Below are 22,308 nucleotides of genomic sequence, written 5' to 3'. Positions count from 1 at the left end.
ATATGATCAAGCGCAGGTTTTTCGTATTAAGTATTGGTGTTTGTGTTTATATGTGGTTGCTCGTTCAAACCAATGTGATATCCAAAATACAATTCGTGTGTTCAGAATGTCATTTAATCTATGGCTCCCGAGTGTTCCGAATAATAATCATAGTAGGGTCTCTATTTTTCATCAAGATTAGTGAGGCTGGGAAAAATATATGAGAAGCAGCTTGACTATCATCTGCTCGTCCCAGATCCTGCTTCCCCACTCTTTGGCGAGTTTACAGTACTGTACATCAAATGTTTTAATAAACAAGGTGAATAGACAGGAAGTGAGAGAAAAAGAAGACAAGATTATCAGCATTGCTGCAACGAATTTTTTGGGAATAAAATAATAAGACATTGCAAGAGCCTATAGTGGAAAATTAAACACTTCATTTCAGGAAATATACAGATCTACGAGAATGAAACTCCGGCAAACACCAAATTTTCTTCAAAAAGGTAAACTCCTGAAAACACCCTCCGAACTTCAAGAAAAAAGAGCACCGCAAACACGGAGCCTTAATTATTAGTTCCCTACACACGTCTAGCCGTAGAAAACGACAGGCAATAATATTTCAGCTATCAATGGTATACTGACACGATTTTCAATTCTTGTAATACCTTACTCGCCTAGCCTTTCACACAGCACAGATCCGAAAGCCTCTTTTTTGTTCATTTGACGGACGCTATTTAACATGCATACGTACTTACAAAACAATACAGTCATTCCCTCGGCAGAAATTCTACACGAACATGGAAAACTGGTTCTCTGTACCTCCGTACGAAAAACCTCAAAACCGCGATCTTCAGGTTCTTGACCTGGGCTAGCAACTTTCCTATGTCTCTTGAAAGAAGGGAAAGAAGCAGTAACTCAATCATATCAAACAAAATGACCAAGACACAGTTAGAGCGTCGCTAAAGGTTGTGATAACACGCGCATTCGTCGAGCAAACTCTGTGACACTTCACGCCACTTTCGCATTTGCATTGTGCTCAGCATCGTGAGTGGGCGCCTCCAGGCGAGGTCCCACGCACCATGCAAGACCGCGAGATGGCATTAGTCACTGAGCGTTGCGAACTGTGAGTTGTGTCATCTGCCTCACGGGATCTTGGAGAACATCAACCTGGTTTGTCGCACCCTCGCGCTCAACACTGAGCAAGATTTGCAGCGCTTGTCCCGTTTTGTAATTATTGATCTCGACTAACAGCTTTGTTAGGGCGAAAGCATTAGATGCTCCACGAAATTGGAAATGCAAACATCGGCGGCGTCAGCAATAAAAGTCCAGAATATTACGTAATCTCAGACGACGTTTCCCAGTTGGGCACGAAGGTGTTTCGTCACATCGTTGCTTGGTGTCACTGACCAGAATTGAACAGTACTTTGAACAGAATAAAATGGGAACTATAAACTTAGTGCAATTGAACTGCAATGTACAGGAAGGTAGGTGCGTGCAGGACGCAAATGGACAAAGTAATACAAACCACATACAAGAACAAAACCAAAATTGTCTCAAGTTGCCGCCCTTCATTAGGCAGTCAAACTTTCAGCATGTATCATATTTGATTGCCATGAAGCAACTTTATACAGACGACCGGATCACATAAGAAATGAGGTGTTGTTGAACGTAAAATTACCGCTTTATCTTAAGAGAGTCGTGAAATTATGGTTTTCAAAGACTGTCTATTAGACATTATTTCGAGGGCTCAGCCATATGAATCGAGACGGAGCACATGAGAAAGCACGCCTGCTGTCTTAAGTGGTGTAAAAAGGCATCTTCGACATTAAAAAGAAAAAAGAAGAAATCGAATCTCCCCCCCCCCCCCAACGCTGGGACGAGATCGTGTTTTAGCAAGGTGTGCGAATGTTTTGCAAGGACGTGGCTCTTTTTTTTTTCTTGCGTCTTCTGCGGAAGACGTTGTTAAGTGATGTCTGGTTGGATGCACTCGATGAAAAGATTGGCTCAGGCGGAGCGAGCTCCGACCAGGTCTGCCAGGTTTACCCCGTTCTGTCTAACTTGCCCTACCCCACCTCATTTGTTGTCATCAGCTACCAACCAACATGAGCATTTGCGCTTGCCGCTTCCGTGCATTTCGAAGAAACGCGATTGCATGCAGCACCACCTTTTTCGAAAGTGAAAAAAGATAGGACCGTCGCGCTTCAACCGACTTCCGCCTTGCAACGGCAGCTTGTTTATCCACTTTAACGCATCGAAACGTTTACCACAGACGCCGTGAACCCTTACGGGTCATCGATAGGAACTCTCGAGCGCGCACAACGACGCTATCCGGCAATGTAACGTCGGCGCACGTGACCACGGAGGAGGTGCCATATCATCTCGGCGAAGCAGCCGCCGTAATGATGACGTCAGGAAGAAGGGCCGCAGCGGCGAAATGGAAAGGGTCCCCCCCTCCTGGTCGACGAGGGCGAAGAGAGGCGTGCCGTCGGGGATCTGATCTGGGTCAACGAGGAGAGTGATTTTTCGGCCCCCTTTTTTCCGGGACACGCAGTGCACAACCTTTCCAGTCGGGCCCGGATCGGAAGATCGCCGCCCGCGTCCCCCCAGTGCCTCTCTGATCTGCCCGCTCGGCGGAAGTTACCGTCTGCCGCTGCCCGTTGGCCCCCACCTTGTCGGACTTATCCCCCTTCGTCGCGCACAGCGTAGCCGACGCCAGGGCGTCACGTACACACGGGAAGCATCATTCTTCGCCTTATTCGCACGCCCACCTGTGCGCTCAACAGCAAACGGTGCTTGCTGCCTGTCAGCCAGCGTGTTTTGTCGTGCCTATATTTCAGCAGTTCATCTGCTTAACAACTGTCTGAAGAAAAAGATTGATACTCGAGTACGGGTCTTCATCTTACTGTCGGGAAACTAATTGGCCGCTGTGTCGTTGAACTGCGTTAAGTCGTGAAGCAAGCGAAGCCAGCGAAGTCGTGTGCACAGGTATAGAGGTCGAACATCTCGGTACCGAAAGAAACGACTTCGGTCTGCGACGACGTGTGCTCTCGACTCCGGGTGTCTTGGTCTTCCGTGCTTCGGACAACAGTGAACGACAGCGAGTTCTGGATTTTTCAAACCTGTGATCACTTTACACTCGCTGCAAGAGAAGCATCTGCCTGGGAGGTCTGCTTCTGACCGGAAGAACTCGCAGGTAAGCATATACAATATTCTAGGCGGCGATAGTGATTCTCAGTTTCCCCGGCAGCGTTCAGACGTTTCATTCTGCTGGCGCAGTGACATAAGCAGATGCTGCCATACATAAATCCTACAGCCAGAAAATGAATGATCGCACATATTTCTTTTTATCATAATTTCACACACAGAGTTTCAGGGCCGTGTTGTGAATGCTTGACAGCCTTTGACTATTTCAAAATTTCTTGCGTTGTTGATTTTTAAGGGTGGGTGAACATCAGCCGGATACTAATTTACACAATTGACAGAATCAGGCAAGTGAATGCCTGAACTAGAAGTAAACAGATCAAGAATACAAAGTCAACCATGGGAAGAACGTTTGTATTTCAGCATCAGTTAAGGTCATAGGCAGTTGAATTGCCACATTCTCTATACACTTGCCTAACCCTCTGTTTCTGCTTCCTGGTGCACTAGTGACTGAAGACCAGCTTTAGAGCATGACTAAAGTAAGCTCCAGATTGTTCTCGCTAACTAACACTTTCCTTTTGTGTTGCTATAATAAGCTCAGTGAAAAGTTCGTGAATGAAGATATTGGGCCGTTATTTTCTCATATGTAAATTTCAGCTCACGAGCTAGATTTTGACGTGTGGTGACAGTTATGTGCCATTTCAGCGTAGACACCGTGCGGTTTATAAGCCAAAGCTAACATGGACTCACGGTAAAATAAGATGACAAGAAACGTATTTATTTAAAACTAAAGGGTGAGCCAAAAATAAAAGTGACGCAATGTGTAAACCGGATCGAACCAATTTCTCCACCAAAGTGACCTACGGCGTTCGGCAGCTCTTTGCAACAACCGTTACATAACGCTCACATATATATATTCTGAGTGACTGTCAATAAAACAGCTATACAGATGAACGATAGTCAAATGTTACTTTCATACTTCACTATGCTAGAAACCTCCTCTGTTGAATCTACATAAAGACCAACCTATGAAATGGGACTATCCGACGTCATCATATGCAGTAAAAGACCATGAAGCAAAGCTTTAACGTGAAAGTGCTTGAAATATTGCAGATATCAGGAAGGTTTTGCCATGAGATGTGAAACATGCAGTGTCACGAAAGAGCTTTAAGTTCAAATGTCGACAGGGATAACAGTCAGACTATCATCGTTTCATTTAAGGCTTTTTTGTGTGTTTTTTATTTGTAGTGGCAGTTTAGCGTTTTTCTCGCGGCGCAACCACCTATATCTGACCGATGGCTTAAATGATAGAGAAAAAAAAAAGAACACCCACCCACTTTGTGATCTGGTGGTTAAGGTCCTCCCCTGCTGATGTGAAGGTTCGCGGGATTGAATCCGGGCCGCGGGGGCAGCATTTTTCATGGAGGTGAAAGTGCAAGAAGCCTGCGTATTTAGCTTTATGTGCACGCCAAAGTACTCCAGGTGGTCGAAATTTCCGGAGCCCTTCACTACGGGATTCCTCGTAATCATATCGTAGCTTTGAGTTGTTAAACCCAAAGAAATATTATTATTCATCATTAAACAACGCGACACTGAAATTCGCTTATTTCATGGCGTCATCTCCTTTTGAATAATATTTCAGCCTTGGTTTTTCGAGTGGAAGCATTTTCAGAGTTCAACATTAAGGACGCCATCACCCCCATGTAACTTGCTATGTAGTCAAAGAAGCACATGGCTGGCACTCAGAAAAAATGTGCAGTGGGGTGCGTTGCCGTTCATGGCTACTTGAAGAAAGTGCTGTTGATAAGACAATGAAAAAAAAAGCAGGGATATGTGATAACAGCGTCGTCTAAGTAACTACAATCACTTTTGGTAGAGCTGCATGGTCCGTACAGTCTATTCTCGTGGAAGGTCGAAAACGATGATGTCACTTACTTCCAATTGCTGGTATTAAAATGACAACAAACACACACGTAGGAAGAATGTCCTTTTTATTTAAAAAATAAGAACAGTAAAAGAAATAGCAAGAACATAAGCTTTGAGGCGATGTCACGAAAATCATCAATAATAAAAGAACGCAAGTTAAGATATACAGCGTCGAAATGAGTAGACGTTGGAGAATTCTAATTAGTAAAGAGTGTGTCAGCAAAAAAAAAAGAGGGGGGGGGGCGGTTTCGCAGACGGTTTCTGTAAGCTAAGTAAATATTTATTTCACTAAGGTAGCGCCCATATGTCTATAGATTACGGCCCATTTATCTCCGATATAATTGAGACGACGTACCTCTGCAAGCTCTGCCGATCGACTGCCTGTTGGTCGTAAGTTTCTCGTGGATATCTTGTCTGTGGCTTTCACCTCATATAACGCTGTCATTATTTAACAGACAGCTAGTCGTCAGAGCTAACTGATAATGATCTTTCTTTTTTTCTTTTTCCTTCTCTCTTTCTTTCTTTCTTTCTCTCTTTCTTTCTTTCTTCATTTATTTCGTTCTTTCTTATTTCTTCTTATTTGAATTTTAGCGCAAGTGGAATGGCCCAGGCCTGATGACGTAAGGTTCGGTATAAACGTGCACTCTTTCTATCCTGCCTAGCGTAACACCTAGTATTTACCCTATAATGGCTGCTGTTTTCCGGAACATCTGAGTTTAATCTGGCCGCATGCAATTACTTTTTATAAAACTATCACTTTACTTGGGCCGATTTGCCAACAGAGAATTCACACGGGTGACTGGGACTATTATTGTGTGAATAGTTGTGATAACAACGTCTTAAACACAATTTTGTATTTCTAATTCATCATGCATTCTGATGTTTTGATGATGAGCATGTCGCTGAATGTGTTACAGTCTCTGTGACCTCCCTGTCAATTACAAGGTAGCCCACTGCAGCCCCACTCTAAGCTTTGTGTCACTATCACCCTTGGAACGGAGTTAAAGGCTAACATCTGCATTGATAACCTTGATACAAGCCAAAAAAGAGGGAAAAACTGGTACAATGCGTTTTAAATTAACAACTAACACGTCTTAACATAGCCGGCAAATGTGCGGGCTTGCACAAAAAGGGTGTGAATAGTGTATTTATAAATGAAAATGGTTTGTAGTTTTAATGATGCAAGAGTTTTTTTTCTGGCCAATGAGTGCCAAAAACGCGTAAATAATGAGCTTACCGGGATACTTGAAGTCTCAATGTACTACGGTTGTACTAATCTCTGAAATGGGGTGCCACATATTCCAAGTTCAACTGATGAAGCATGTCATGGCTTCGTTACCCTGTCGTGGTCTTCTGGCGGTATACATAATACATTACTGATCGTGTGCACTTTGATCTTAGCCAAAAGGCCGAGAAGCGATACTGATCGTGTGCGATAATGTACAGGTAGATACTCATCCTCCCACCTTCAGCACCATGGCGTCGACGAGAGCTGATGAATAGAAAAATACTTGTTTCATTATTTCTTCTCAATAATCTGCATGAGTTATACTGGGTATTGGTGAGAAGAAACACTTACAGGTGTATGCATTCTGAGTTGACTTGAATTTAATGACGTTACTGCTGCCAGCAGTGTGCTCTACAGATACCATAGTTAGCAAATTGTTTCAATAAGAATAATAAGAAATACGCATGCTCATGCACTTGGCAACATTGGGTATCACTAGTCTATAAAATGCAAATGATGAAACCGTATTATGTTCAGTTCGCAAGTTAAGACGATAGGAAGACTAGAAGAGGAGGCAGTATACACAACGCAGTCAGTGGCACATAGTTTGACGGAAGACGTTATATGACTGGGGCAGTTTATTATTACGTTCAGAGGAACAATAGTGATTCTACAGATTCATGAAGGGACATCGTATATTAGTGGAACCATGAAAAAATTTCATTACTTTGCGGAAATGAGCCGATAGTGATTGATAAACAAATAATCTATTGAAGTGCATTAGAATCCAAGCTTGCTTTACTGGGTTGAAGGGCCCATGTGAAGATGTATCGAAGGCCCTTCGTAAGGTCTATGAAGATGCAGTTCCTCAAGCGTATATTTATTACAGAAAATACGAAGACAGGCTACAATTGGAAACTATACGATGTCCACCATAAGCACCATGCGCGTTAAATAAAAGCACTCGTCTGAAAGAGGAACAAAAGTGTCTTGACTGATACTCATTCCATACTTCGCAAAGGCATCTTCTTAGCACGTTTCATCACCACCATTTTAGGAGGTGTTGGGTCTTCGTTGAGGTACAGTTATAACAAAGCACAAGGAGAAAGTCCTGAGCTATGAAATGGTTTCCCGTTGCATACGCCTGAAAGAAACTTCCTACACTCTAAGAAGTAAAGGAGGAAAAGGGGTATTAAAGTTGCTCTTTTAGAGGAGCAACTAATCTGCCACACCCATTGCACAATTTTTGGAGTAACTGCGAAAGTTTAACCGCGCTCTCACGGTTCCCCCTTTCAAAGGGCTTTGGTCATTTTCAAACAGGTCTTTAAAAGTGCTTTGATTGATATGTGGGGTTTAATGTCCCAAAACCACCATATAATCATGAGAGACGCCGTAAAGCTCCAGAAATTCAGACTACCTGGGGTTTAAAACACGCACTTAAGTCTGAGCACACAGGCCTACAACATTTTCATCTCCAACAAAAGTTACCTTTGAAAGTGCGTGCAGGCATTTTACTATATGTACAATTGATGTGCACATCCACATTCAGAAATAAGTTTGTGATATGAGCAAACACATGGGATTCGAACCCTCGACCACTCAGTCCGCACGAACGCATACACTAATCACTACACCACACCACGCTACGGCACCATCTGAAAAGAAACAGGCTTACGCAGGCACCAAGGGGTCATTTGCACACGGCACGAGCATTCCTGCAGTTACCCCTTAAAAGGGGCGCTTTTCTCCGCAAGCAGGAAAATGACCCCCCTTGCGATGCCGTGTGCAATCTTTTGCGCACATTTCGTTTTTTGGAGGAGCCACGAGCTCTTTTTGGGCTAACTCCGCACTTCCTCCGGAAAACATTTTAGAGGGTATATCTTCGCTTCTTCTTTTTACTGGCTTCGTGCCGGCACTTGACTATATTTATAGTAGCCTCATAGTCGAGAGCTTTGGTAAACAACCCTGAGGTTTACAATGGCAGTAAGAGAAAGCACGAAACGTTTCCGGGCTATACGAGGAAAAACGTTGTGTTTTTTTTTCTTCTCCTTTGTTACACAAAATAGGTAACCTAGTGTTTTGAACCTACGTGCCTGCCCCGATAGCTGCCCGATGCAGAAAGAGTGTCTACTCTCTCTCTACCTCCCTCTCCTCGTTCACCGAATTAATTGAGACCATTAAAAAGGTTAATGATCACTTTCCGTGTCAGTAGGAATTATCTGCAGGACAATAGGATCGTGAGAGCCTCTCCGGAGGGTGTGTGCGTATGTGTCCACATAACTTTAATCAGCGGTGCCTTTGGCTCTCCAAAAAAAAAAGAGGGGGGGGGGGGAGTATTTCTTAGCAACATCCCCTACCTCCACATTCTATATGTGCTTGCACTGAGGCCGTTACCATCAGGATGCAATGCGAAAACGAGGCAATGGGAACTGGTTGATCCCACTGCTACAATATTAGCACCCCTTTTTGCAACTGATGGAACCTACAACACGAATGGCAATGTTTTTCATCGTCTTTTACCCCTTCTCCCAGCACAGGGTATCTCATCATCATCATCATCATCAGCCTGAATACGTCCACTGCAGGACCAAGACCTCTCCCTTGTTTCACCAATTAACTGGGTCCTGTACTTGCTGCTGCCAATTTCTACCCACAAACTTCTTCATCTCATCTGCCCACCTAACCTTCTGTCTCCGCCTAACCCACTTGCCTTCTCTGGGAATCCAGTCAGTTACCCTTAATTACCAGTGGTTATCCTGTCTACTTGCTACATGCCCGGCGCATGTCCATTTCCTCTTCTTGATTTCAGCTATGATATCTTTAACCCCCGTTTGTTCCCTAATCCACTCTGCTCTCTTCTTGTCTCTTAAGGTTACACCTAACAATTTTTTCCATTGCTCGCTGCGTCATCCTCAATTTAGGCTGAACCCTCTTTGTAAGTCTCCAGGGTTCTCCTCCGTAGCTAAGTACCGGCAAGATTCAGCTGTTATACTTCCTCTTGAGGGATAGTGGCAATCTACCTGTCATGATTTTAGAGTACTTGCCAAATGGGCTCCACCCCATTCTTGTTCTTTTAGTTACTTCAATCTCGTGGTACGACTCCGCGGATATTACCTGCCCTAAGTAGACATACTCTTTTACAACTTGAAGTGTCATATTACCTATCTCGAAGCGCTGCTCTCTTCCGAGGTTGTTGTACATTACTTTCGTTTTCTGCAGATTAATTTTAAGACCCACCTTTCCGCTCTCCTTGTTTAACTCCGTAATGATGAGTTGCAATTCGTCCCCTGGGTTACTCAGCAATGCAATGTCATCGGCGAAGCGCAGGTCACTAAGGTACTCTCAATTCACTCTTATCCCTAACTGTTCCCATTCTAGGCTTCTGAAAGCCTCCTTTAAGCACGCAGTAAATAGCATTGCGGAGATTGCGTCTCTCTGCCTTACACCCTTCTTGATTGGTTTTCTGCTGCTTTCTTTATAGAACACTATGGTAGCAGTTGATCCCCTGTATATTTCTTCCAGGGTGTTTATATATGCTTCATCGACGCCTAAATTTCGCAGTGTCTGCATGACTGCTGACATTTCTACTGAATCAAACATCTTCTCGTATTAAATGAAGGCTATGTATAGTGGTTGGCTATATTCTGAGCATTTCTCTATTACCTGATTAATAGTATGAATGTGGTCGATTGTTGAGTAGCCTGTTCGAAATCCTGCTTGTTCCTTTGGTTGATTGAGTTATAATGGTTTCTTTACTCTGTTAGCAATTACCTTTGTAAATAGCTTGTATACTACAGAGAGCAAGCTGATCGGCTTGTAATTCTTCAAGTCCTTGTCATCTCCTATCTTATGTATTAGGATGATGTCAGCATGCTTCTAAGACTCTGGTATTCTTCCTGTCAGGAGATACCTCGTAAACAGGGTGGCTAGTTTTTCTAGCACAATCTGCCCTCCATCTTTCAGCAGATCAGATGTTACCTGATCCTCACCAGGAGCTTTGCCTCTTTGCATGCTCTCCAAAGCTTTTCTATCATTACTGACTTTTTCTATGATTACTGGTGGGGTGTCATCCGGGTTACTGCTAGTTCTTATACTATTAAGGTTGTGGTTGTCCCGGCTACTGTACAGATCTCTAAAACTCCTCCGCTATTTTAACTATCTTATCCATATTGGTAATTATTTTGCCTTCTTTGTCCCTTAGTCAGGGACAGGGTAGCTAGTCGGTGTAAAAACTAGCAAATTTTTTTCTATCCTCCCGTTTATATTTTTCCTACTCCTCCTCGTACATATTTGCTTTAAACGTTACATAAATCGTAACCCTTTGTAATCGTAAGAACTTCCTCAGCGCCAATGTAAGTACCACGCATACTGAAGACTAAAGATGCATCGTTACTGCCTTAAACATTACTTTTCGATAAGTAGTGATGTCAGAATCTCTGGTCACGTTTCCCTCCACAATTGAGTTTTCGATTTGACACTAGTGGCCACAACGCGAGTCCGTATGGTAATGCATGGTCACATTTAAAAAGCACGGACGGCGCTTTACGTCATGAAAATGAACAAATATGGTGGAGGTCTATGCAGGCCCTGTCTGAGTGGTACAGTGATGGCTGTGCTTGAACTTCGAGCTTGTAATTTATTGATCAAGCGTAAACGAAAACAGTATGTATATAGTTATAGTAATATGTTAAACGGAATAAGCGTTGGATTTCACATCTTGACTTATGTGTTTAATAAAGTGTCAACACTGTGGTCAACGGGAAGCAGCAAGAATGGAAGACGAAAACACCAAGTTTTGAAATTTTATGCGCCAATGTCACAATGTCATCATGGAACATGCTGTGGTTGTGCAACAGCTCATCGCAGTCGTACAGCAGCTATTAGACGCCTATACGACCATTCTCTACATATTCTGCATTGTTATGTGGAAGGGCCAGTCACACCTTCAAAGTTCAGCTGCCTTTGGATTCAGGTGCAAGTTAAAGACCCCGAGGTTCTTCAACCAGTGACATAGCCAGGGGTGGCGCACCAAGCACAAAATTACGATTTGGTTGCCCCCCCCCCCTTCAAGTGAAAAAAAATGACCCCCCCCCCCCCCTTATCCTTCTCGACAAAAAATTTCTGCCTACGCCTTTTTCTTTGACGTTCGGAGCCCTTCGCTGCACCCATAATCATATTATGATTGTGGCAAGCGAAACCCCATAAATTATGCGACACTTCAGTTAGCGTAGTCTGCCACATTCTTGACTGTACTGATTGACTGTACGTTTGGTATATACTGTTAAGGAAACTTTGTGAGGAGTCAACGTCCTTTCAAGCAATGAACACCTATAGGAAAGATTAATTATACGCACGTTGAGAGCGGTGTCTCATAGCGCCAACAACAAGCTTCAAGCAATGCAGCTGATTAACATAGTTACCATATTAGTCACTTCGGTGGTTAACCAATGGGGTCGGAGAAATGATAACATTCACTTCAGTGACATTTGTTGTTTGTCCACTGTTGATCCCTTCCCGTCCTTTACTCCTTGTGAGCCACTTTTGCGTTTGTATGGCCAATTATGGGAATAAAATAATTGAAATTTGAGCGCCGCCTAAATTCTTCGGAACCACAACTTTTTGCCGAATATGTCTTCTATCACCTCATTCTGATATGGAGAAAGGTTAAAAGAATCGTGAATGTACAGCTTTGAGCAACAATACAACAATATCTAACCAACGTTGTGAAGGTCAAGCTGCCGGCGTTAGATATTCTTTAATCAACCCCCCCCCCCCCCCCCCCGTTTTTTTTAGATAGATTCAGGTAACATAAAGAAATGCTTAGAGGTCACATGTAAAATTTGATGCATTTGAACCCTTTGAAGCTTTTGAAGAATAAACGAATGCGCATTTGAAGAAAAAAATTATACCCATGGCTGATAGCGCATTGTTCGTACAGATGATCAATACGTCATTTTTATAAAAACTTTCGACAGAAAGGTTACAAAAAAATTACTGAAAAACCAACACATAAGGTTTACTACTTCTAATGTTCGCGATGAAATCAGACATTCAAATTGTGTGAATTAGCGCTTTCTAAAAAAATATAACGGTAAAAAGAGCTAAACTACACAATCTTATTTGTTGGAAATCATTGCGTCCAATAAACGAGCTCTCCGAACACACTGCTCCGCCACCACTGTGACTACCCATTCGAATTAACTAGGACTGCATCAATTAGGCGCGTTCATGCATCCCAACTCATAGCGTTTCGAATACCGCGATGTCTGTTGGGTTTCGCTGATGGAGGTGGAGGTTTATTTTTTTACTATTATTTACACCACACGACCTCCTTTTCAAGAGAAACTGACAAGATTCTCTTCTTGTCATTTTTTGTTTGTTCTGTATTTGCATAGCGAGAACCTTCTTGCGTCTGACAAACAAATTTTAAACATATAATCACCAAAATTTTCTCTTAATGATGAAATTAGGGGAGGCAGTGACATGGTTCGTGTGACCACCTTAGCTTCTTCCATGGAGAGTCCTCTCTGGTCCCAACTTGTCAGCTCAACTTCAGGTTGTTCTTCTCCCCTGAACCTAAATTTATTTTTTGATAACTAATTTTGCTTTTTTTTCTAATATTGTAAAGACTCTTGGATACGTATACTGAGTGCTTAACTTTGCGTATGGGTGCTCACCTCAGGTAGTTCAATGTAAACCACGTCTTTTCTTATTTTCAATATTCTTATTTTCAGCTTAACGCCCATACTATAATACAGAGATAGGCAAACAAAAGGGTCTTCCGGTAGGTCACAACCGCAAGAACAACAAAACAATAACCAATCAGTAGCCCTCAAAAGAGGCCGAACCAGCGTGTATTGGAAAAATAAAAACATTAGCGCAGATAACTGAGGTCCTGCCAAAAATAAAAGCAGTCTGCCAGAGTTGCACTGGCTTCTCGGGTGACTTATGCTAGAAGAGCACCTGTCAAGGAATATTTTCTGGTCTCCACTTGGGACAGGTTCCTGGAAGAGCGAAAAGACAATAAGAGGTACAAAACTGAAGTGCGGGGGTGGAGTTCGACTGAGACTGCAAGCGACGTCTTATAGTGTGCGAGGATCCGTGTCTCGTCAACTGTGAAAACCACCGCGGGGCTTTCCGACAGGCGCTGCAGGCTCTGGAGGCCCCCTTTAGTACGCCTGACCCACTTGCCGTGCAAGGCGTCGTCGTTGGACGACCAAGCAGTTTGGGAGGGAAACATTGAGAGAGAGACGAAGAGAAGGCACTCAGTGACGAAAACGAGACGCCGGCTCCCGCAGTCGACGTGTCGTCGTTATATTCGACGCCGTAAAAGACAGACCACACCGCCCCGCCATGATTCCTGGTACCCCTCTCCGGTCTTCGCTGTTGCCCCTCAAAATAGAGGTTAAGACAAAGAAACGCAGTTAAAGAATGAACTTGAGATGCCGCAAGAAAAAGATGGAGAGGACCGCTAGGGTAGCGGTGGAGTTTCAGCTGAACAGATATAGGTCCTGCGTGGCAAGCAGTCTTGTGAATACACACACAGGTGCGCCCGAGTGTACACTTAAGGCTTAGTGGTGCCGGATTCTTTCTTTCTTTCTTTCTTTCTTTCTTTCTTTCTTTCTTTGCCATGCACACGCACGCCCCTCACATTGTGAACCTGTATAAAACAAAAGGCCGGCTGCCCACGTATTACAGCGCCAGCTGTGAGCGTTAAATATAGTCCCAGAGACCCGCAGCCACTGGTCGTTAGATATCTGATGGCGGTGTGCGCAGTCCGTAGACGCTAAACGCGGAAATAGAAGGAGCTTACCAGCGCGCTAACCGGAACAAGTCGTGCGTGCAGCTCGAGTACCGATCCGCACGGTTTTCACAGACCTCGCCGAAAGGATCTACGAGACGTTCTCCTTACCGCATTAACTGGTGCCACAGATCGAATAAGGGGTCATTTGATGGTATAAATTAGGTGCACGTAGAGCGTAATTGCATGCTATATATCCAGCAGGTCTTTCTGCCGGTCTTATAACTAGTACCGACACGTTTCACAACAGCTTGAATGACACTTTTCTTAAAGTAATAAATCTGTCTTCCTTAACTATGTTGTACTAACATTCACTGGAAAGCCTGAGTGGTGGTTCAAAAACGTCACCAAAAATTACACGTCTCGTTATTTGCTTCCGGCCCCATCGCCGAGGCAAGAGTTCTGTGTTCTACAATGTTGCTTGACCAAAAATAGATGTTCAGAACGTTGCTTACTCACTACTTATGCATAGGTATACTATTGTTGATGCTGTCAGAAGTTGACATCACACCAATTTCTTTAGTGATTTTCATAGTCCCGTCTTTCTATCTCGTGCATCAGTTTTTTTTTTTTTCCTTTAGAAACGTCCTAACCGTAAAGGGGGTAATTCAGACGATGCATAAATATCATTTACTATTTGAGCTTAACTTATGGTGCTCTACCGTTAACGCGAACGTCACGAACTGAAGCTTATCTTATTTGAATTTCATGCCTCTTTCTCTCGTCTGAGGTCTTACGCCCTGCGCGTAGCGAACTGGCTGCCGTACGCCGCAACTCTTAGAAAGCCCTTATGTGAGCATCTTCTAAAGAAAAACAGACAACCAAGGCAGCATGCGCACTCGTTTCACAACAGTCTATCTTTAGACCTTCGGACCTCACCGATTTTGCTAGTGTCCCGTTTAGGACCAAGTCGAGGGCTCGCTCGAGTCTCGTCACAACTTGGAACAAAGCAGCTTCCGCCAAGAGAATCCATTGCCTTTTCTGTAACCGTTACGTAAAGAAAACGCATCAGGATTTGCGCAGTACGTACATACACGAACTACGAGCCGCTTCCGTGCGCCGTTGAGCGCAGGCGATAAATAGCAACCGCGACCGCGAAGTCCACATATGCGTGTCGAGCGGCTACCCCCGAAAAGTGCTCGCTACTCCAGCTTGCTTTGTATACACGCTTAAAGCCGTTAAAGACACGCAGCGTAAGTTGCTTGAGTATGTGGTAGAACAGCCGCTGGTTTTGCCATAGGAAAAAAAAGAGGAAGTTATTTTTTGGAGACTCACGTACGTGAATGTTTGGCGTAATTCTAAGGTGGCGTGAAAGCAGCGCAGCGCAAGAGATCATACAAACGTACCAACAAGTCTTTACACCAACCTTGCTAATGAACTTAGTTACTACAGGATGGTCAACTGCTCCTATACGACGATAAAACCTGTCAATGTGGAATCCGTGGTTAGTCCCATGCCAGCCCCCATGCATCCCTTAACTGCGTGTCAAAAAGTATTTTTCAAAGCGACAGAAAGCAGCAACATTTTCTGGCGTTAACCCGCACTCTTACAGAATTCGCAGCGTCAGCAGAGGCAATAGGCACAGAGCAGAGTTTTTCACGCGCTTCGCTTTCTAGAGGTACACAAAGAAAATGCACATTCACCTTCGTCGGCCACTTCAAGCAGGTCTCTGTTTAGGAAATGATATGTATCGAAAATTGGTCATCACGGAGACGCCATTATGCGGAAAAAAAAACAAATTGCACACTACTTCCCCTCTAGCTACGACAGCCCTTTCGATTGCTCAGATAGAAGAAATTGCACGCAACTCTCAAATTATAGTGGCATTCTAGTGTCATTGAGATGCCAGCAGGCGAACACATTACGGAAGTACTAATGGCTCTGCGGTCTATTTAATCGAGAAAGGACACGACATGATGGCTTCTACGCCACCATGGAATAGCCGGAAATGAACTGGCTGATTAAGCTGCCAGTTCAGTCTGTAGAGACAACAATCAAATAAAAATACCACAACCTGGAGCTTACGCTGCGTGGAAGCTCCACGTGCTTGATCGCCGATACACCACGTCGCAGTGGAACTAACCAAGCTTCAAGCACGCACAGCTGCATTCGCTAGACCCCAACGCTCAGCCTTCGAATTCCTTCAAGACTTCGCCGAGATGGCTCTACGTTTCTGTGTAGTTTATGGGTAATGGCCGTCAGATTTATGCCTATGCATGTGCTCCGCATAGGAATGGTCGACATCGCAACCTCCGAACACTGCGGCAGTGATAAAACGATTAAGCTTATTCTGACAACAGTACTGCCCACAGTACTCCTTACAAAAACAGCTGCATTACAGCGTGTTCGATTAGTTGGATGACCGAACTCCCTTGAAAGAATTAATGATGTGCCATCGACAAGTCTTAACGTCACAGACGAAGGTTGTGCAAGCGCTTTCTGAATTCAAGTGGTCTGTCAGAACGGCTCTGATTGTAAGTGCCATTTTTGTTTCGTTTGCGTTTCATTTCTCTCTATATCTGTCCACCTTCTGATCCCTATTTCTTCACCCATTGACAGGGTCGCGAAGCGGTTACTGGTATCAGCTTAACTTCCCTGTTTTTTCTATACATCTATTCCTCTCTCTCTCTCTCTCTTATCGGCGATTAGCGCTGCTCTCCTTCTCCGTCTTTAATGGAAGATCCTTAACATTCACATGCAACATATATGGTATGCAGCGTGCTTCGTATCTTCAGAGGGTAAGCTGAAGGCTTTCCGGCTTGCAGGGACCTTCGCCACCCAGCCGATTTAATGAATTCGCCCCGCTTCCATTAACACTTGGCGAACGCACCCAAGAGTCGAAAGGGTTCTGACATCACAAGTTAAAGGAAAGCCTTCGTACGGTGTTCGATTGCATGAGAGTGGTAGAACCTTTCTTTGTATATTAAATGTGTATACATGTCCGCAAGGGGAACCGTGGAAGTCAATGACACCTTACTTACTTCCTGGACATGGTGTCTGAACACACACGTGCTATCACATTCGGCAAGAGGGCCCGTAATGGCACTCGCGTTTCTCACTGACCCGTTTTCGGAGGCTTAGAAAAACCCTTCTTCCAGCAAGCCTTACTAGCGTATAGATTTCATGGTAAATCGAACATCAATCGATTCGAGTATACTGCTGCACTGTATTCCTCTATACCATGTTCTTTTTTTTTTACGCTGGGCATCCGCATCACAGTCACTTTCGTTGTTTATGAAACCGCACACGCAGTGGAAAGAACACAATATAACCACTTGGTGATTTTTGGTCGAACGTGCTGCCTCAGTTGGCTTGGTTTTAGGCAGTTACAATTCTTCTCTTTTAATAACCTCACCCCTTCCCCCAGGGCAGGGTAGCAAACTGAACGTGCGTCTGGTTGACCTCCCTGCCTTTCATTTCTTCATTTCCTTCTCCTTCTCCTCCTTCCGTGATGATCGTTATGTAATCTTTATCAGCGGAATCCTGTATTATACGATCAACAGCCAACCATGGTTCCGGAGTCGAGCAAGGATAGAAACTAGCAAGGCGGCAAACAAACGCAAAAGCTTTCAGGAAGGAAAACATCGATGAAGTAACCCGTGCAGCGGGGCAATGCGAAGGAGAGCCGCAGGCAGAAAAAGCGAATGCCGTGAACGGACGTAATAGGAAGACGGGCGGCGATAATTTCCAGGCGGCTATGCCGCTTTCTTTTTCCCCAGGAAACGGGCACTGCGCTGCTCCGGCGTCTTTCCTTCTTCCTCTTCGAGCTCTCTGGTATACGTCACCGACGAACGCTGGCCCGTGCGAAAGAAGCTGCCACGTATGTTTCCTTTGGTCGAGGAATTCGTAGCGGTGCACGAAATGAAGTCATAAGTGGGCCGAGGCTGGTTGCCATTGTAGTGAAAGTTCCATACCTGACTTTTATTTCCGGGGCGGCGCGAAAGTTCGTTCAACTTGTTTTCCGGCCGTGAGTTCACCTTCGGCTGGAGGTAAAAGGAGTTGCCGAAAGGGCACCTCGATCCCATCTCACAATCCTCTCTTAAACTTGTTATTGCTGAAACACTGATCCCCGGTCCAGCTTGACTCTGTAAACTGCTCGACACTGGGTGATCGTTTTGCGGAAGGGCATAGGTCGATGAACCCGTTACTTTATCTACTTTCTTGGGAACTTCTGTCTTGACAAGCAAGTGGTTTGACCGTTTGGGAAAGACTACACCTTGCGATGAGGGTGGGACAAGCGGGTCAAGCCTGAGTTATAACGCGAATAACGTAACGTACATGTCGCCAAAGGCAAAGAAATGATCTTACAAAGAAAACACCTTATTGTAGAGTTATAACGCGAATAACGTAACGTACATGTCGCCAAAGGCAAAGAAATGATCTTACAAAGAAAACACCTTATTGTAGAGTGGCCTTTATATTAGGATAGAATGTACAGAATATGTACCATACTAAGAACCTTAATCGAAAAGATTGAACTATAGAGAAATACTTTCATTTGGGTGAGAGGGTGCATACTTAGCTGGGGAAACACAGCGGAACAAGAGGACGAAGTAACACAGTATACAGGACAAGCGCTGTTGACGTATAGGTGATATTTCGCACCATATAACGTCATTGCAGCCTATCTGGCAACTTTGTCGTCTCTTTTTCTATTACGGGCATGTTGTCTATTTCAGCCATGTTTGTTCTTTTGTTTCACATCTGCGTTGTGTATTTCTCCGTGCCCAAGATTACGAGAACACCGCAACACTCGCATAACCTTTCGGAAGCTATACTCATCTACGCACCATCTTCGTAAATACGTTTCGCATGAACGCGTCACCGAGATTCACGTAATGGGCGTCATTGAAGCGTCGGGACGTGACGGCGTAAGCGTTAAAGAACAATGCGTATATGCGGTCATATCGCCGCATCACCAGCGCCAGAGAAACGAACGCGGCAGAAGAGTTTCGGAAGAGCGTTTGCTCCCCTCCCTCTCGCGTCACAATTGGCGGACGCAAACAAAAGGCGTTTCCGGATAAAACGAACCCGGTGAAGAAAGGGAATACAAACACTTCTCCCAGAGAAGTGCGAAGAAGGGAATAAACAAGAAATAAACAAGAAAAAAAAACAAGGCGTAAGCAGGAAACGTTCTTCGTGCGGCCGCTATAAAGTGGCTGGGCTCGAATCCAATGTCGCTTGCGGAAGTCGGAAGCCCACCATTTCCGGACGCGGGGATTTCTTCGCGCGCCCAGCTGCTAGCTGCAGGCGAACGCGTGCGCGGGTTGGTGCCATGCTTGGCCCACACTACAGCCAAGACACGTACGCAGAGAGAGAGAGAGAAACCCGTTGAGGCGTTCTCGGTCGAGTACAGCGCCGCGGGACTACCGTTAGGGGCCTCTTCCTGCTATAGACTCCCGAGGAAGGAAAAGAACCGCCGGAGAAGGCATTCGCGGGGCCGATAAGATCGGATGCGTGCCGCAGCCACGTACGCGGACCCTGCAGTTCGCTGTTCATTTCCCGGCCACCTTTAAACGAACGTCTTACGTGTTCTTACCTGAGGGTCGTATATTGCAGCCCTCGGTTGCACCACGTTGCACAACGAGTAGGATAAACCGAGGCGGAGAAAAGAAAAAGAAGCCGTTGGTCTCAGCAGGAAGGTCGTCCTGTTGCGCAAGTGTGTAAGCCGTGGCATGATATCGTTTAGTGTCAGATGTTCACTTTCCTATATCCTTGGGTGGTGTGTAGATAGAGATTGTCTTGCAAGGATGTTTTCGTTTTCTGAAGATATGCGCGCGTCATTCTACACCCGCTCCACCTGTTTATGAGGGAGCTGAATCCGCACTTTTGTATTCATCGGAAATGCGTGACTACCGCTATCTACACTTGAAAGAAACAATAGTGTTAAGGTAAACAGATACAGAACCTTCATGGGCGAATTTAAAAGCTGTTTTCTTGTCACCATGAAAAGAGGGATTCAAGAATTGCCAAGTAGGATTTTGACAAACTTTCGTACAACTCTACTCAAGCTGGTAGGCGGTGGAAGGTGGACGAAGCCATGTAATACATTTGCACATGTAGCCTACGTATTTCAGCGTTGTCCATGTTCTTGGCTCTACCCATAAGTATCACCAAAAGGTGTATATATACTCTCAGACATACCGTTTTCTAATAACCGTCTTCGAAGTAACTGGAAACCTGTCTATCTCATCATAGTCGTTCTGGTGAGTGCGCAGTGCTGTCTTCGTGTCCTCTCTGAACGTTTATGTTTTCCTTTTTGTTAGTCATCCTGTAATGCTAGTAAAGCGTGTGATTTCACAGACCTCCCCGTGTAAAAACATGTTCACAGAGAGCCGATATATAACTTCTGTTGATGATTTCAACTTTCATGTAAACATGCAGATGACGTGACCTTCCTGTAGGGTCAGGAGTTCGAGCAGCTATATATATATATATATATATATATATATATATATATATATATATATATATATATATATATATATCAAGGTTTCGCACTTCTGTGTGGTATGCAGTGGAAGCTGACTTGACATAGTGCGTGGAACTATTGTGTACGAAAACATAGCTTCCATTCAATGAGCTATAGCATATTCACGAAGCGCGTCCAGGGAAGCAGTCTGTGGAAACAAAATTATTTGTGTCTTGCGTGATGACTGATGATGTAATGTAGGGAGAACCGAGCAGTGGATAATAAGAGTTATTCGAAGGCAACGCGGTGAGAAATCGAAGCCGTTGTTCGTGAGTTATCGCATATCTTGGAGCATAAAGTGATTCCTTTAGCTGAGATGTCAGCAGACATTGCAGGAGACGGAAGAGCACACAACTTCATTAGACTTGAATAGAACAACATAAAATACAAGGCTGCACTGGCAATAGCTGCGTCTTTCAAACACAGGACACACTACAAATTATCACTGAAGCAGCGCTAAAACGCGTAGACCAGGAGAATCAAACAAACACGTAGGACGAGCGTTGCACTACAAGTTATATCCTGTCACACTACAAGTCGAATTCGATGATGGTTCATTGTGCAAAAATTATACTTGTGGCAGTACAATTATATTGGAAGCTCTACTCAACACGAAAGCATATGCTAGACCAGAGTACCTGTTCCTTTAAAGGCCACCTGGCTAAAGACCAGACCATCTGGGTGTGAATTCAGAAAAGCTTCAGTTTCCTAAGTGCTCCTTGTAATTGGTCTGCTGGCTTTACTAATGACATGCTCAGAATCAATATTGGCATAAGCTTTTTCAGGAAAAAATTATGTTTAGGTCATGTTTGTGAATCCTATCTCTGACCCACTCACAGTGGTTTCGTTGCACTGTTCGCAACATCCAGTTCCGCGTGTAGGCAGGCTTCGCTTGAAGCGCCGCAATTCGATGTGCGTGCTGGCACGGCACGATGCAGGGGCCAGAATGGCATGCGGTAGGAAAACGCGCGTTCTTGCCCAGTAGGTTGGTTGAACTGAGTGGGAGGCCTTTAGAAGGAAACGCAGCAGGGGACCTGCCGGAGAACAACGAGTGGGTCACCTCGGCATGAGCCACACTGTCCAACGTGTCCGTGTTCACTGCGATGAGCTGGTGCGTTAGCTTCGACAAGATTGAAACCGATTGCTGTCTGTTTGTTTGAGAAGCTAACACCCGTTATACGGCGCACTGAACGCTGTATTCGCTCTATCTCGCGGTCTTCACTAAAACGCTTCTAAGCTTGGACACCCACGCAGACGTCGCCTGGAAACGAGTGCTTCTCCAAGCAGCTTTTCAACTCTCGTCTTTGGGTTGGACCAAAAGGGTGAGATCCCGTGGAGGGCGGCTTGGTACTTTTTCGAAGATAGTGTTACAGATAAATATTAGGATAGCTCATTTTACGTACAGAGGTTCAGACCGCATGTTCGAAAAAATATTTTCGGCTAAAACTTAGTTATTAATTCGCGTGCTGTTCCTGAAGAGTAGGGGAAATTCGCTATTGAGAATTCCAGCTATTCATAACGTTTTGTTCATTGTAAGAGATCTTATAAATATAAAATATTAGTTCATTTGGCCGAAAATCTCTTCAAGGGAATTTATATTCTCTCCATTCTCTATGTTCGAACACAACGATGTGAAAAAATGACTCACTAAGCTGCCGCTTAATGTTGCATTCATAACGGGTGGCATGGACAGATATACACGTGCAGAACCAAGATATGTTATGCGTAGTGGGGTTGTAGAAAGTTCCCAAGCCACGCTGC

At 44.5% G+C, this 22,308-nt stretch overlaps 1 protein-coding gene across 1 annotated transcript in view; it reads left to right on the top strand.

Annotated features, from left to right (window-relative positions):
- The first annotated feature begins 2,520 nt into the window (after window positions 1-2,520).
- Window positions 2,521-22,308, top strand: part of LOC119178237 (clavesin-2-like) — a 66,908-nt gene continuing 47,120 nt past the window's right edge. The window contains exon 1 of the mRNA XM_075888578.1: window positions 2,521-3,172. The gene's annotated coding sequence lies outside the window, so the exon portion shown is untranslated. The remainder of the gene's footprint in view (window positions 3,173-22,308) is intronic.

Source organism: Rhipicephalus microplus, chromosome 1 (assembly GCF_043290135.1).
Source record: "Rhipicephalus microplus isolate Deutch F79 chromosome 1, USDA_Rmic, whole genome shotgun sequence".
Lineage (NCBI taxonomy): Eukaryota > Metazoa > Arthropoda > Arachnida > Ixodida > Ixodidae > Rhipicephalus > Rhipicephalus microplus.
Note: the sequence above shows the minus strand (reverse complement) of the source record. Positions and strands in the feature narration are given on the sequence as shown.